The sequence below is a fragment of the Dermacentor andersoni genome, chromosome 8 (genome assembly GCF_023375885.2).
Source record: "Dermacentor andersoni chromosome 8, qqDerAnde1_hic_scaffold, whole genome shotgun sequence".
Lineage (NCBI taxonomy): Eukaryota > Metazoa > Arthropoda > Arachnida > Ixodida > Ixodidae > Dermacentor > Dermacentor andersoni.
The window spans coordinates 83535852-83547602 of record NC_092821.1 but is presented as its reverse complement, the minus strand read 5'-3'; positions in this window follow the sequence as shown (position 1 = coordinate 83547602).

Below are 11751 nucleotides of genomic sequence, written 5' to 3'. Positions count from 1 at the left end.
TAGGAGTAGCCTTTGTTTAGAGCTGCGTGACATATTGAATTGCTCTGTTCACTTCTTACTTTTCACACCCTTGCTCCTTTGATGCTGCATTGCAACAGCAACATAATTTGGTCGTTGTGCATTTGTGTGCTAAAGTTTATTTATTTTTTTTTTTCAGAACTGTCAACTGCCTCATCAGGACCATGACATCCCGTTTCACTGCACAAGCACTGCGTCGAGGCTCTAACAGTGCACAGATAATTAAGGACTTCCTTCAGCTCCTATCACGCTGGGAAGCGCATGCAAATGGAGCAGGATTCCTGAGTCTGTCAACGGCAGTTGGCCTTAAGGTCACACTTTCTGGCACCCTCGCACTGTTAGAATACCTAAGCACACAAGGCTTTAGGCATTTGATGACGTCTCGCTTAAGCCAAGATCCACTGGAGAACTTCTTTGGCATCGTAAGGCAGTCCTGTGGATCTAATGATCACCCGACACCCACCCAGTTTCTGATAGTTGTAAATTGCCTCTCGTTTTATAATCTGGCAAACACAGTGAGCTCAGGCAATGCCGACAGTAACGATCCAGTCAGTTCCTTGCTGGATGCATGCGATGCTCACACTGCAGAGGCTGACCTTGACAAATTCATTGAGTCTGGAAACCTGTCATTGGCAGAAGCCAAACTAAGTCGCATTTCTGCCGAGCACAGCGGTTATGTGATTGAAAAGAGTGATGACCGTCTGATTCATTACATGGCAGGCTATGTTGCGCGCAAATTTATTGCGCGTAGTGACTGCATAGAGTGCAAAAACTTGCTTTTGCAGGCACCAAACGAGAGAAGCGAAGATAGTGAGTTCACTGGCATTTGCGACAAAGGAGGGTTGCTCTACCCGTCCCGTGTGCTTTTTTTGACAGTAAGGAAGCTGGAGGACTTATTTACTACTTTCTTCAGCCAGGAAAAGCTGTGCAGTAATAGCATAGTTGATGTTATGCTGTTGAGCAAATCTCAGCTTTTATGTGGTGTAGGGTGCAGCCAGCACTCTGATGTGCTTACAGCCAGCATCGTGAAGTTTTATGTGCTGACAAGGCTGCACTTTTATGTAAGGGGTATGAATGAGTCGCGAGAAGCAAGCAGAAAGAAGAAGCTTCATGCCAAGATTGGCCGCTGCGCGTAGTGTCAAGTTGTATCTACAAAAAAAGCATGACAGAACTGTCAAACATTCGAGGATGAGCTGAACAGCATGCAGCGTTCGAATAAAGAACTGGTTTGTTTTTGGGAAACTCTTTTGTTTTGTATTCAGTCGTGTTAATAGATCGGCGGCAAAAGACTGCTCGTTTTGATAAAAATGCATGCCTGAGAGCACTAAAAAAGAGCAGTCGTTTACATAAGTTGCCAATCTTACAATAGTCACGCTTGCTTTCAGTTTACGATAAACAGTTTCCGCAGAACGATTTCCAAGCGGAACTTTTATAGAAACGTCTCTTCATTGCGATTTCTTGTTGGCCCGCAACTGTAATAAATGCGGCTGACATTTGCTCTCCCGCTGCTTGAGGTTTGCCGTAAGAGTCTCGTGATCGATGGCACTTTTGTGCCTGTCCCTCTACCTATAGCCTTTCATTAGTGTGACGATAATTATTTCGCGTACACGTGTTAAAACACGGAGTGGTAGCGCCAATAGAGCACAGTCTGCCGTGCGAAGCATTTGAAGTGCACTCTGTCGTGCCCGCGCATTCGTACCATCGCGCTATTGCATGCTATTTGCTAGGCGATTCCACCGGCCGCGATCACATTTACGCCTCCTAAGTTGCCCGGCTATCCCTCTGTACAGCAGTAACTAACTTTAGGACATGTATTAACGTACAGAGCCTTGTTTATTCGTCGATGGCTCAGACGATTCCACGCCGAGTACACACAGCGCATCGCGTTTCATACAGCCCGTGCTCTGGTGGCGCCACCTCTCGTCATCGACATGAGACGCTTCACCCGCAGCCGCTCCCTGACCCCACTACCCAATATTCTAGAGCACTGTAACCAGGGCACTATAACGCTTACCCCCCCTTTCCACTCCGTCGACCGGGTCGCAGGAACGGCGGCCTTTAAGAACACCACAGGGAAATGAAAGAAATACAGGTAATGGACTCTTATTGTACCTTACTTGTCACCTCGTCATCTGCAAAGATGCTGCAAACTATTTTGGAAGCTTTGTTTTTGTAAAAATAGCAAAACTAGTAGTAATGTTTATTTCTAGGTGGCGCGACAAACGTTAAGGTAGGTTCGGGTGTGTATGTGTGCGCGCACACGGCCGCAACCGAGCTTCGTTTTGCGCACACTTTTGCAACAGTACACATGGTTACCGCTAGTTTTGTAGTCGCATTTTTTGGTCGTAGTATTTATTGTTTACGCTATAAATTAGATAGTTCTTAAAAATCTATGAAGGTTAGTTGATGAAAAATTATTGCTAATCAATTAGTGGTTCTTAAGTGCCGTTATTTTGTGTTTGAAAGGTTTTTATAACTTAATACGATAGTGAAGCCGTGTGAAGCTGTGAACGGCTCGCGGACTCAGTTATTCGGTTGCAGTTGTGCGGTGGTTCACGCCTCGTGCTTCTTGATGAAAGTATTTTCTTTTCGGACATCATGACGCACATTTTAGTGAAATGCTTTAACGACGATAAGTGGAACGCTTATCCGGTGAAGTGGTTGGCTCATCCAACAACTAGTCTTCTATTGATGTGCGAGCCTGACGGTTTTGATGAGTTGCGCGGCAGAGGCCATGATGCCTCTTGGAGAGAAGGCACCCCGAAACAGTCGCAGCCGCACTTCTGAAGATAGGTAAGTAATCTCGTTTTCTTAGGCACGTAGCCTTCTTTTCTATTTCGACATTGACGAGCGTGACATGTTAAGCACACCGTTCACTTTCTTGAAGCAAACCGCATGCCCCGGAGCAAATGCGCGCGATACTAACTCTCGCTGCCGCCGTCACTTCGTTTGAAACAATGGTAGGCGAAGAGGCAGCGGCGCCCCATGTGCGTAAAATTGCATTGCTTCATTTCTTCCTGTCTAATAACGTTTCCTTCAGTTGTATGAGAGAACACAATTGGAACATAAGGATTGGCTTCTCTGCGCAGTGATAATTTTCTACAGTGGCCACGTCATCTTTCAAGGGGGCTCACGTATGCCGTCTAAGCGTTTGTTATCGCGTTCCGTTACGTGAGAGGCGCGCTGCCTTTCAAGGTATTTAGGCAGGCACTACGAGTTTAGGAGAACCGCGACAAATAATCCTGCAGTAGGTGTGCAGCTGTGCTACTCTTGTACCACACTCGTACCGGAAGGCAGTGTTGCACTTCACGCTTACGCATGTCGTAACTATGGCGGCCTGCGTGGCAATTTGGGGCTCGAGGTCGTGGATACGATCCCTGCAGCGGCCGCATTCCAAAGGAGCGGAATGCAAAAACGCTCGTGCATTGTGCATTGTACGCACGTAAAAATTTCCAGGAAGTCAAAATTAATACGGAGTCCCCAACTACGACGTGCCTCATAATCAGATCGTTGGTTTGGCACGTGGAACATCAGCATTATTTTTTTTTCCGTAGTGGCTCATCGTATACCATACGGCTAGTGTGATCACCTTTTGTGCAGTAGCGGTTAGCGCGCCTCGATTTAGGTTGCGGCTAATGATGCGGCGCACCGCGAAATATATTTCGCCTCTCTGGGATTTGCGGAGATCGGCCAACCGATTAGTCACAGCTTCCGCGCGGTGACTGTACACGGATACACAGCGCAAATGAACGGAGGTGTGGTGACGTGGTCAAAGAACACAGCCGCCGACGGGCTCACCTTATCGTCTATCACCGCCAAAACTACCGCCGTAAGCATCTTTATCTAGCGCGGCGTGTTGCCGTTGAAGGCGTACTGTACAATTTTAATAAGCGATAACCGAAACATGCCACCGTTCTCTGCTGCCTCTGTGAGTTGGACCGATCCGAATGTGTGTTGTTTCCAGAAGCGAAAGGAGCGCCAATCGGCGCGTTGTCGCCTCGATCTAAGCGTCGCACTCGAGGACCGTTTGCGCGGTGAAGAATGACGCGTGCATGAAGGTAGCTCACTGCGCGGACGCTACCGCGCAAAACGCGCAAGGGCGTGTACGCGACGTTCTGCACACAAATCGCGCGGGATGATCGGAGCCACGCCGGAGCGGCTAGCTTCAAAGAAGCGGTACATGTTCTCACTCGTACAGGCACGCTCACGCTCGCATCGCTCTCGGCGTATGTTTAGGTCATTCCTTGTGCTGGACTTTTGCCCAAACATTCGATATCTGTTTGGTATGGGCTATGCACTGTCGCGTGGTCTTTGGTTCTGCGAGAGAGCCGGGAATATTTTCCCCACTGTGAAACATCGCTGTGCGTGTTTTAGCTAACATTTACCGTAGCAACCCATTCCTTCCTTTTCTCGACGGCACTCGTGAAGAGTCGCAAATTTTTACTTGCCAGTATAGTGTGTAGTTCTATTTCGTGCGTAGTTATGTGCAGTCTGTGGCAGATTCTTAATCCGCGCAATATCATTTTCTGTCCACATTCCCTTCTCACAGGTTACGTATGCAGTAAATTCCCAGATGCTAAAGTGTTCTACGCCAAAACCACCTTGGCGTCGTGCAAGAGACACCCGTTGATATGTGGCTGATTCACTAGCAAGGTCGCATCTCTGCTGCCACTCTCCATCAAGTGGGATTTTCAACTATCTTTTGTGTTGCTCTGTGGTGTACTAGCTGCCGCATGGACGCTGTGAAGGCTTACTTTCGATTTGCTCTGGCGTTTAGTAGTAAAGGATGGGCTACCTTTTGAGGGGAGGCATTTACTTTTGTTTGTGAGAATGTTTACCAGCCTAACCAAGTGATACGTGGGTACTGTAAACAGCAGCACGAACAGAGGCGGACGACGAAATAGGTAGGAGCACACACGAGCGCAAGCTACACTAAAAGTTTGCTTTTAATGACAAAGGTATTAAACACACTGGTCAACTTGGCAAAGCTAAAAATCCGTGCATGCGTGGCAGAAACAGCCACGTGCGACAAGAAAAATATATGAAGCCATGTCATGTAGAATAAACGTGCGTGAAAAACGAGAACTATCGGTCAAATCTATTGAAAAAGCGAAAGATTTGTCCGATAAGTGATACTACCCAACGGGAAATACTCTTTTGAGAACAACTTTTTCCCACTGAGGGCAACAGATAACTTGGTTATGCAATTGTTTCGTTTGTGATCAATAAATATTGCTTCTGGAACTCCTCTGGTGTTGCGGTATAGAGCAGAAAGAACGATTGTTTCATCACAAAGACCAGAACACAAGAGGACTTATGGAAGCATTATTTATTAATCACGGAGAAATATTCATAAGCAAGATTTCTGTGACCATTAGTGGGAAAGAGTTGCTGCAGTACTTCTCGTTAATATCACTTACAGGAGAAACCTCTCAGTTTTCATGTCTTTGTTAGTTTTTGACGCACATGTTTATTCCACAGGACGTATTTAGGTCCTTTTTTGTTGTGCCGGGCTGTGTATGCTGCGCATCCATGGCTTTTTCTTTGTGAAGTTTGCCAGTGTGTTTAAAATCTTCGTCTTCACGAATAAACTTCTACTTGAGTCAGCGTTCATGTGTGTTCCTACCTTAATTCATCCTTCTCGTCTCTGTTTGGGTGGTTGTGAAATATAAATGTACACCGAATTGGCGAAGTGTCCATAGAATTGATACATGAAGTTATTTGCGCTGTTTATTTCAGGAAGAACGCTATAGGGTCTTACCTTCTCAATGTTTTTGACACTGAGTACATTTTTCTAGTTCAATTTCAAGGAGTCCCCTGAGGAAGCCAATAAGAGTGATGGTAACTTCCTTTGTGTGTAAGATTTATGAATTTCATCCATTCAATGCATGACATGGCACATGACTGATTGTAGGCTGCAAGCATTCGTAGTAAGATCTACTTTTCGGTTCTCATGACGCTTCTTTGTACTGCGCTGCATTCTCCAGGCACATGAACCTTTTTATGCTCTAAGTGCATGCGTTCTTTTTCTATATGTCTGAGCGAAAATTGTAAACCTAAATATGCATATATATCATTTTCCTTGTAAACTTTTTCAACATGGGTGCTGTAGCTCCCTCTGTCTTTCAGTTACTGCCTTGTCCCAATTTTTATGCAACCTTTATGTATTTTATGCAGCAAAATTCTGGTGCTATTTTAATAACATTTTATCTGCGAAATTGAGGTAATTGGTGTTTCGTATATGCATTCATTGGCGTTTTTCAGTGTCTCAGCAATCTGGCTGTCGAGTCATTGGAACCTTTTCTCATACTTTGACTATTTCTGAGGTGCTTGATACTGAAAGTGCAGGTGACCATTTATTTGGCTGTTTGGAATTGTGTTGGCCATGTGTTACTACCAATTTTCTGTGCTAAATAATTATTTTTTCTCTTATCGTTCAAGGTATTAGCCTTTCCTTATCTCTTTATTGACTGAGGTAGCACGTAGTTACTGGGTATAGGAAAAAAAGGCCCAAAAAGTGCTTTAATTAGCCTTGTGCAGGTCCAGAAAGATTACCTGAAAATGAGCTCACTAAATTGTGGAAATGCCACTTAGGAACTCTTCTGTACCCCACAATAACATAATCAAATGGTGTACTGTTTGTTCTTGACTTGTGCCAGGGAGATAAGCTGCTTTCATTACACAAAATCGTTACAAGTTAATTTCTGAAGAAAGCAATCCTGGCTTGTCAGAAACACGATTCAGGTGTTCATCATGCCCGACAACTTTCTAAATTATGTCTCGTCAAATAATAGCTAAGTTGAGTGATGTTATTTCATAAAATAATTGGGCAACATGAAAATATATATATCTCGAAGACAAAGCTCAGGCAAGTCCACTTTGGCACTTAATTAAATTTTAATCTTGATGAAAGACGTGTGCTAAAGGTTGTATATATTTACGTGAAGTCATTTGTTTCAAGTTGGTTATTTTGCCTTCTCACAGTCAGCCGTAGCTCTTCCTGTGATGTGTTAGTGTGCGCAACATTTTAATGTAACATATTCAGATGTCTTTTGTGTATTCACGTGCAAGCAGCTCCAAGTGTTCATGTGTTCAAAGTTGGTTGTTACAAGGGTATGCTTAAGGCCTGGCTTTTGAGTCGCTTTGCCTTCTAGTCATAAACTTAAGTCGAAAGTGAAGAGCACAATGATCGTTTTGATTGGATTCATATGTATAGGTTTTTTCAGATGTATTTACACTGCTAGAGTGCTGTAGGTACTAGCCTATGTCTCCAGGTTCGATGTAGTGGTGCCTTATGTACTGTAATAATGTTTCACGTGCACGCATCTTTAGTGTAAATAAAGCTACTTCAGGTTTATCAGTCTCTCCTTTGATTTTGTTTGTGTTTGGGAAAGTTATGAACAGGCACCGGGGCCTGCAAATGTGAACAGCAAAGCAATTTCAATATATGAATAAAAATCCACTAGTCCAACGAAACATAAATCACATTTCAATGGCGACCTCTGAAATCTCAATGCCATCTCAACTGTGTCACAATGTGCTTTTCAGTGCTGTGGCAATAATAACTCAACAACAGGTCAACAGAACTACCACAACGTCAGTTCAACGCAGAATCAATTCTAACTCAACACCATTCAACAAAAACACAACGGGCCGTTTAAGCACAATGGACTTTCAATGGTAACTTAACAATCATTCAACATTGAGGTACCCAATGGTGTTTCAATTCGATTTCAGTGGCCAATATTCAAGAGTGCTCAAAACTCAACCCAACAATTCTCCAACAAACTGTAAATAGTTCCCAATAAAAAACTCAACTTTGACCAACGATATTTCAATGCCTTCTCAATAATTTTTTTCGTACGGGAATCGTGCATGGTATGAAGCCCTCGTCTTGCGTAGTAAGTTTTCCGGTTGTCATTACTGTTGTATTTAGTGCCGCCGTCTTGGATAGACTAAATTATATGTGCTGTGCAAAAACGACAGAGCCGGATTATCCATTTGGTGGCCTTTTCTTAGTAGATAACGCACAGATTATTTAAATTTACTGGACATTACGCTTGTTCTACCCTTGCAACACACCTATGAGATCGTAACATGTTTTAGTTGATAAGTAACCTTATCAATACGCCCCCGTTCCCGTGCATTCTATTCAAAGTGTGGCCAATATATTAATGTCAAAATATGAGAAAATAGACTTTGCAGGCTGTTCTAAGCGGAACTAAGTTGCAATTCTTAACGTGATTGTTCATAACTGCAGTCACTATACTGAGCATGTCGTTGGGCACGGGTATATCGCAATAACACCTGAAAAATGTGCACAATCCAGGCGGGTATCTTTGTTTCAGCAATTATTATTATAGAAATCGTTTGGGATTCTCGCATTTCTTTTATTTTTATAAGTACTCTGTGTGTCACATGAACCTGTCTTGAAACCAAACGTATCGTTGCAGGCACCGGCGACAATTACGGTTGTCCAACTGCTAATCATACTGTAACAGAACGAAATATCATAATGGTACTGACTCATATTCCCAAGTTGTCTTTAGTCAGGGGTAAGCAAAGTTACCTAGAGGCATAAGTGAATAGAGCAAATTGTATAGAAAACTACTATTGAACCGTAAAAATAATTCATTGAATATTTTTCCCTCACCCTGTTGCATTTTCTTTACGTGTGTCTCTGTGTCCTTGTCTTCCGTGCTGTACTTGTGTGGCCATCAATTACAAGCTTGCCCAACACCTTGTCAGCCTTATTAAACAAGGGATTGAATTCAGTTGAATCTGATACTGCATGTCAAGTGACTGACGTGTTGTTCATTTAATCTAAATGTGGACTGGCAGTACTTGGCAATCATTGAACCACAATATTTCCTTGTACTTAAGATGCGGATGTAACAGATTGCCAAAAAGCTTTCATAAAGAAAGCCAGGGAATGCTTGGAAAAAGATCGAGGAATTTTAAAATTACCCCATTGGTATGCTGTCTTGTTATATGTCATACAAAGTTTCCGGAGAACCTATCTGTTAAATATATGTTTAAAACGTTTCACCTCATATTATGTTGAGGGAAATTGGTCCCATTTATTGAAAGCAAAATGAAAGTCAAGCATACTGACATGCCATTTCTTACTCAATTTTTTTGTTTTTTGCGTACACTAAAGGTCCTGAACCTCGAAACCCTAGAAAACTTTTTCAACTTTGAGAGCGCCTTAAGTAATTTACTGTGATAGCATTCATTCGAACTATAGTATCAGTTTTGTTTTCTAGGAGGTGCATATGTGTCGTGCCATGACACAGTGCTCGCGTGGCATTTCGGGTGCTCATCTTGTATACCTAACTTGGAAACCTGTTAGCATGCCCAAGAGGCCTCATCACCTGTAAGAAACTAAATGATCATATCAATACAATCAATCCATCTACCTTCTCTTGAAGCTATGGTCAATGACCCATCCATTTAAAAGTATGAGAAAGACATTTAAATGTGTATTAGGCAAAATAAATTACAATCTTTCACATGATGCTGTGAATACTCCAGTCACGTCTTCTGAGCATATCCCTCTGCACGGACATACTTAAGAGGAAGCTTCAGCTCGGGCCCAACTCCGACGCGGCCTATTCAAATACATGTAAAACGCAAAAACGTTTTTATGAGGTAATCCCTGGACCGATATTGATGAAATTTGTTGCATTTGAAACAGAAACTTAAATTCTAGTGACTGTTGGGAGCGGAATTTCGATTTAGGGCTTGGATTTTTTAAAACATTTTTCAAATATTTGACCGTTTGAAAAAAAAATAGAAGCACGAAGTTTACAAATTCATAGCTCTGCATGAAGAAATGATAGCGCGGTTATGTAAACGGCATCCATTAGATCATTCAAAGCGGACAAATTCAATACGTCATTTTACACCTTACGTGAATTTGTTCCGTTGGTTACAACGGTTTTGCAAAAGTTGCATTTCGCTATGATTAAATTTTTTTTATATTCATGTGTAACATATGAATTTTGTCCGCTTTAGATGTACTATTAGATGCAATCCACAGAATTGTACTATCATTTTCAGTGGTTGAGTCACAGGGTTGTAAACCACATAGTCTCGTTTTCTGAAAAATTTCGATTTTTGCCAATTTTTAATAACAAATTAACAACCTAACTCGAAAATTCGAAACGGACAGTCACTAGATCTTAAGTTTCTCTTTTAAATGCAACAAACCTCGTCAAATTTGGTGCAGTGGTTGCCGAGAAAAACAAATTCTTCTTTTACATGTATTTAGATAGGAACGCTCGAGCTAAAGCTTCCTCTTAACTGCCAGCCAAAAAATGTACAGATACTCCAACTGGGTAATGTTTCAGCAATAAATGTAGAGAATTTGGAATAACTACCATAATGCATCATATATGAACTTGTCATAAAAATGAACATACTCTTGCTGGCACGAGCAGCAGTTGTGACTGTTGTTCACCATATCATACAATAACACATTGTATAATGGTACTGATTTGTATTGACAAGCAGCCATTAGTCATAGCTAAACTGCGTTAACTACTGACTTAGATGGTTTGAGCAAATATTTTAAGTTGCTTAATGAACATACAAAGAACACACACTTGTTGCTTTTGCCTCATCTTGCTGCATCTACTTATTTGCAGCGTACACCTGCATCACCTTTGTGTCTAATGACACAAAGGTCAAGGCCAGCCTGGCGACCATGCTTGCCAAGGGGAAGTGGTGTAAATATTTAGTCTCTTTCCGTAATAGCGTCCGACATATATTTTAAGAAATTCATATATTATATCGTGCAATAAAAACAGTTAATTCGTTGCTGCTGCATATTTTTTTCTTTTTTGCACTGCATGATTCAGCACTTCAATTTTTCCTGCTTATGCTACATATATGAGAGTGCAGCTGGTTCAGGAGCATTATTAACCTACTAACGTTAACGCATAAGTGCAGATGAAAAGCAACAAGTGCACATGCATAAATACATTTAAAATTTTTTGCTACCACATGTAAACAAAAATGTAAACTAACTTGCAGGCTAACTAACTAACTAACTATGGCTTTATACACTCTTTTTAGACTTGTCTATAAAATGTCTGTGTCTATAATTAATAAAAATTCATGTTTGTTGACAAATGTCTACAGAATGTCATAGAAAAAAGTGTATATGATTATATAGTGCTGTTTTTGTAGACTGAAGTCTATAGAATATCTATAGACAAATGTCTATTGGTAGTCTATAGACATTTGATTATAAACATTATATAGACGTCAGTCTACAAGAAGAGAACTGTATATAGTTCTATTTTTGTAGATGAAGCTGCGTCGAATGAAAACTTCTGAAGTTCCTCCCGCACGACCGCTCTGACAGTCTCACGCATGTCGTCGGTGCCCACTGATTGAACTGCGGCGTATTTGGTTGAGTTCATGCCGCGGTTGAATTGTCGGTTCCGCGTTTTCAGTGTTTTCTTGATGCTGCTGGCCTCGAGAAGGAACTCCTCGATGGTCTTCGGTGGGCATCGTATCTTTCCGGCGACAAGCTCCTGCTTCACACCATGCCTGACTTCCTTCTCGAACATTTCCGGGTCGGCGCGGCGAAATAGACGGCTCATTTCTTCCGTAGAGATGGCAACGTTCTCGTTATATAGCTGCACTCTGGCTTCCAACAGAATTGCGGACCTTTATTTCCTAACGACGCCTGTAAAAGTCCTCAGGAGGTTAGTGCGGAACAGG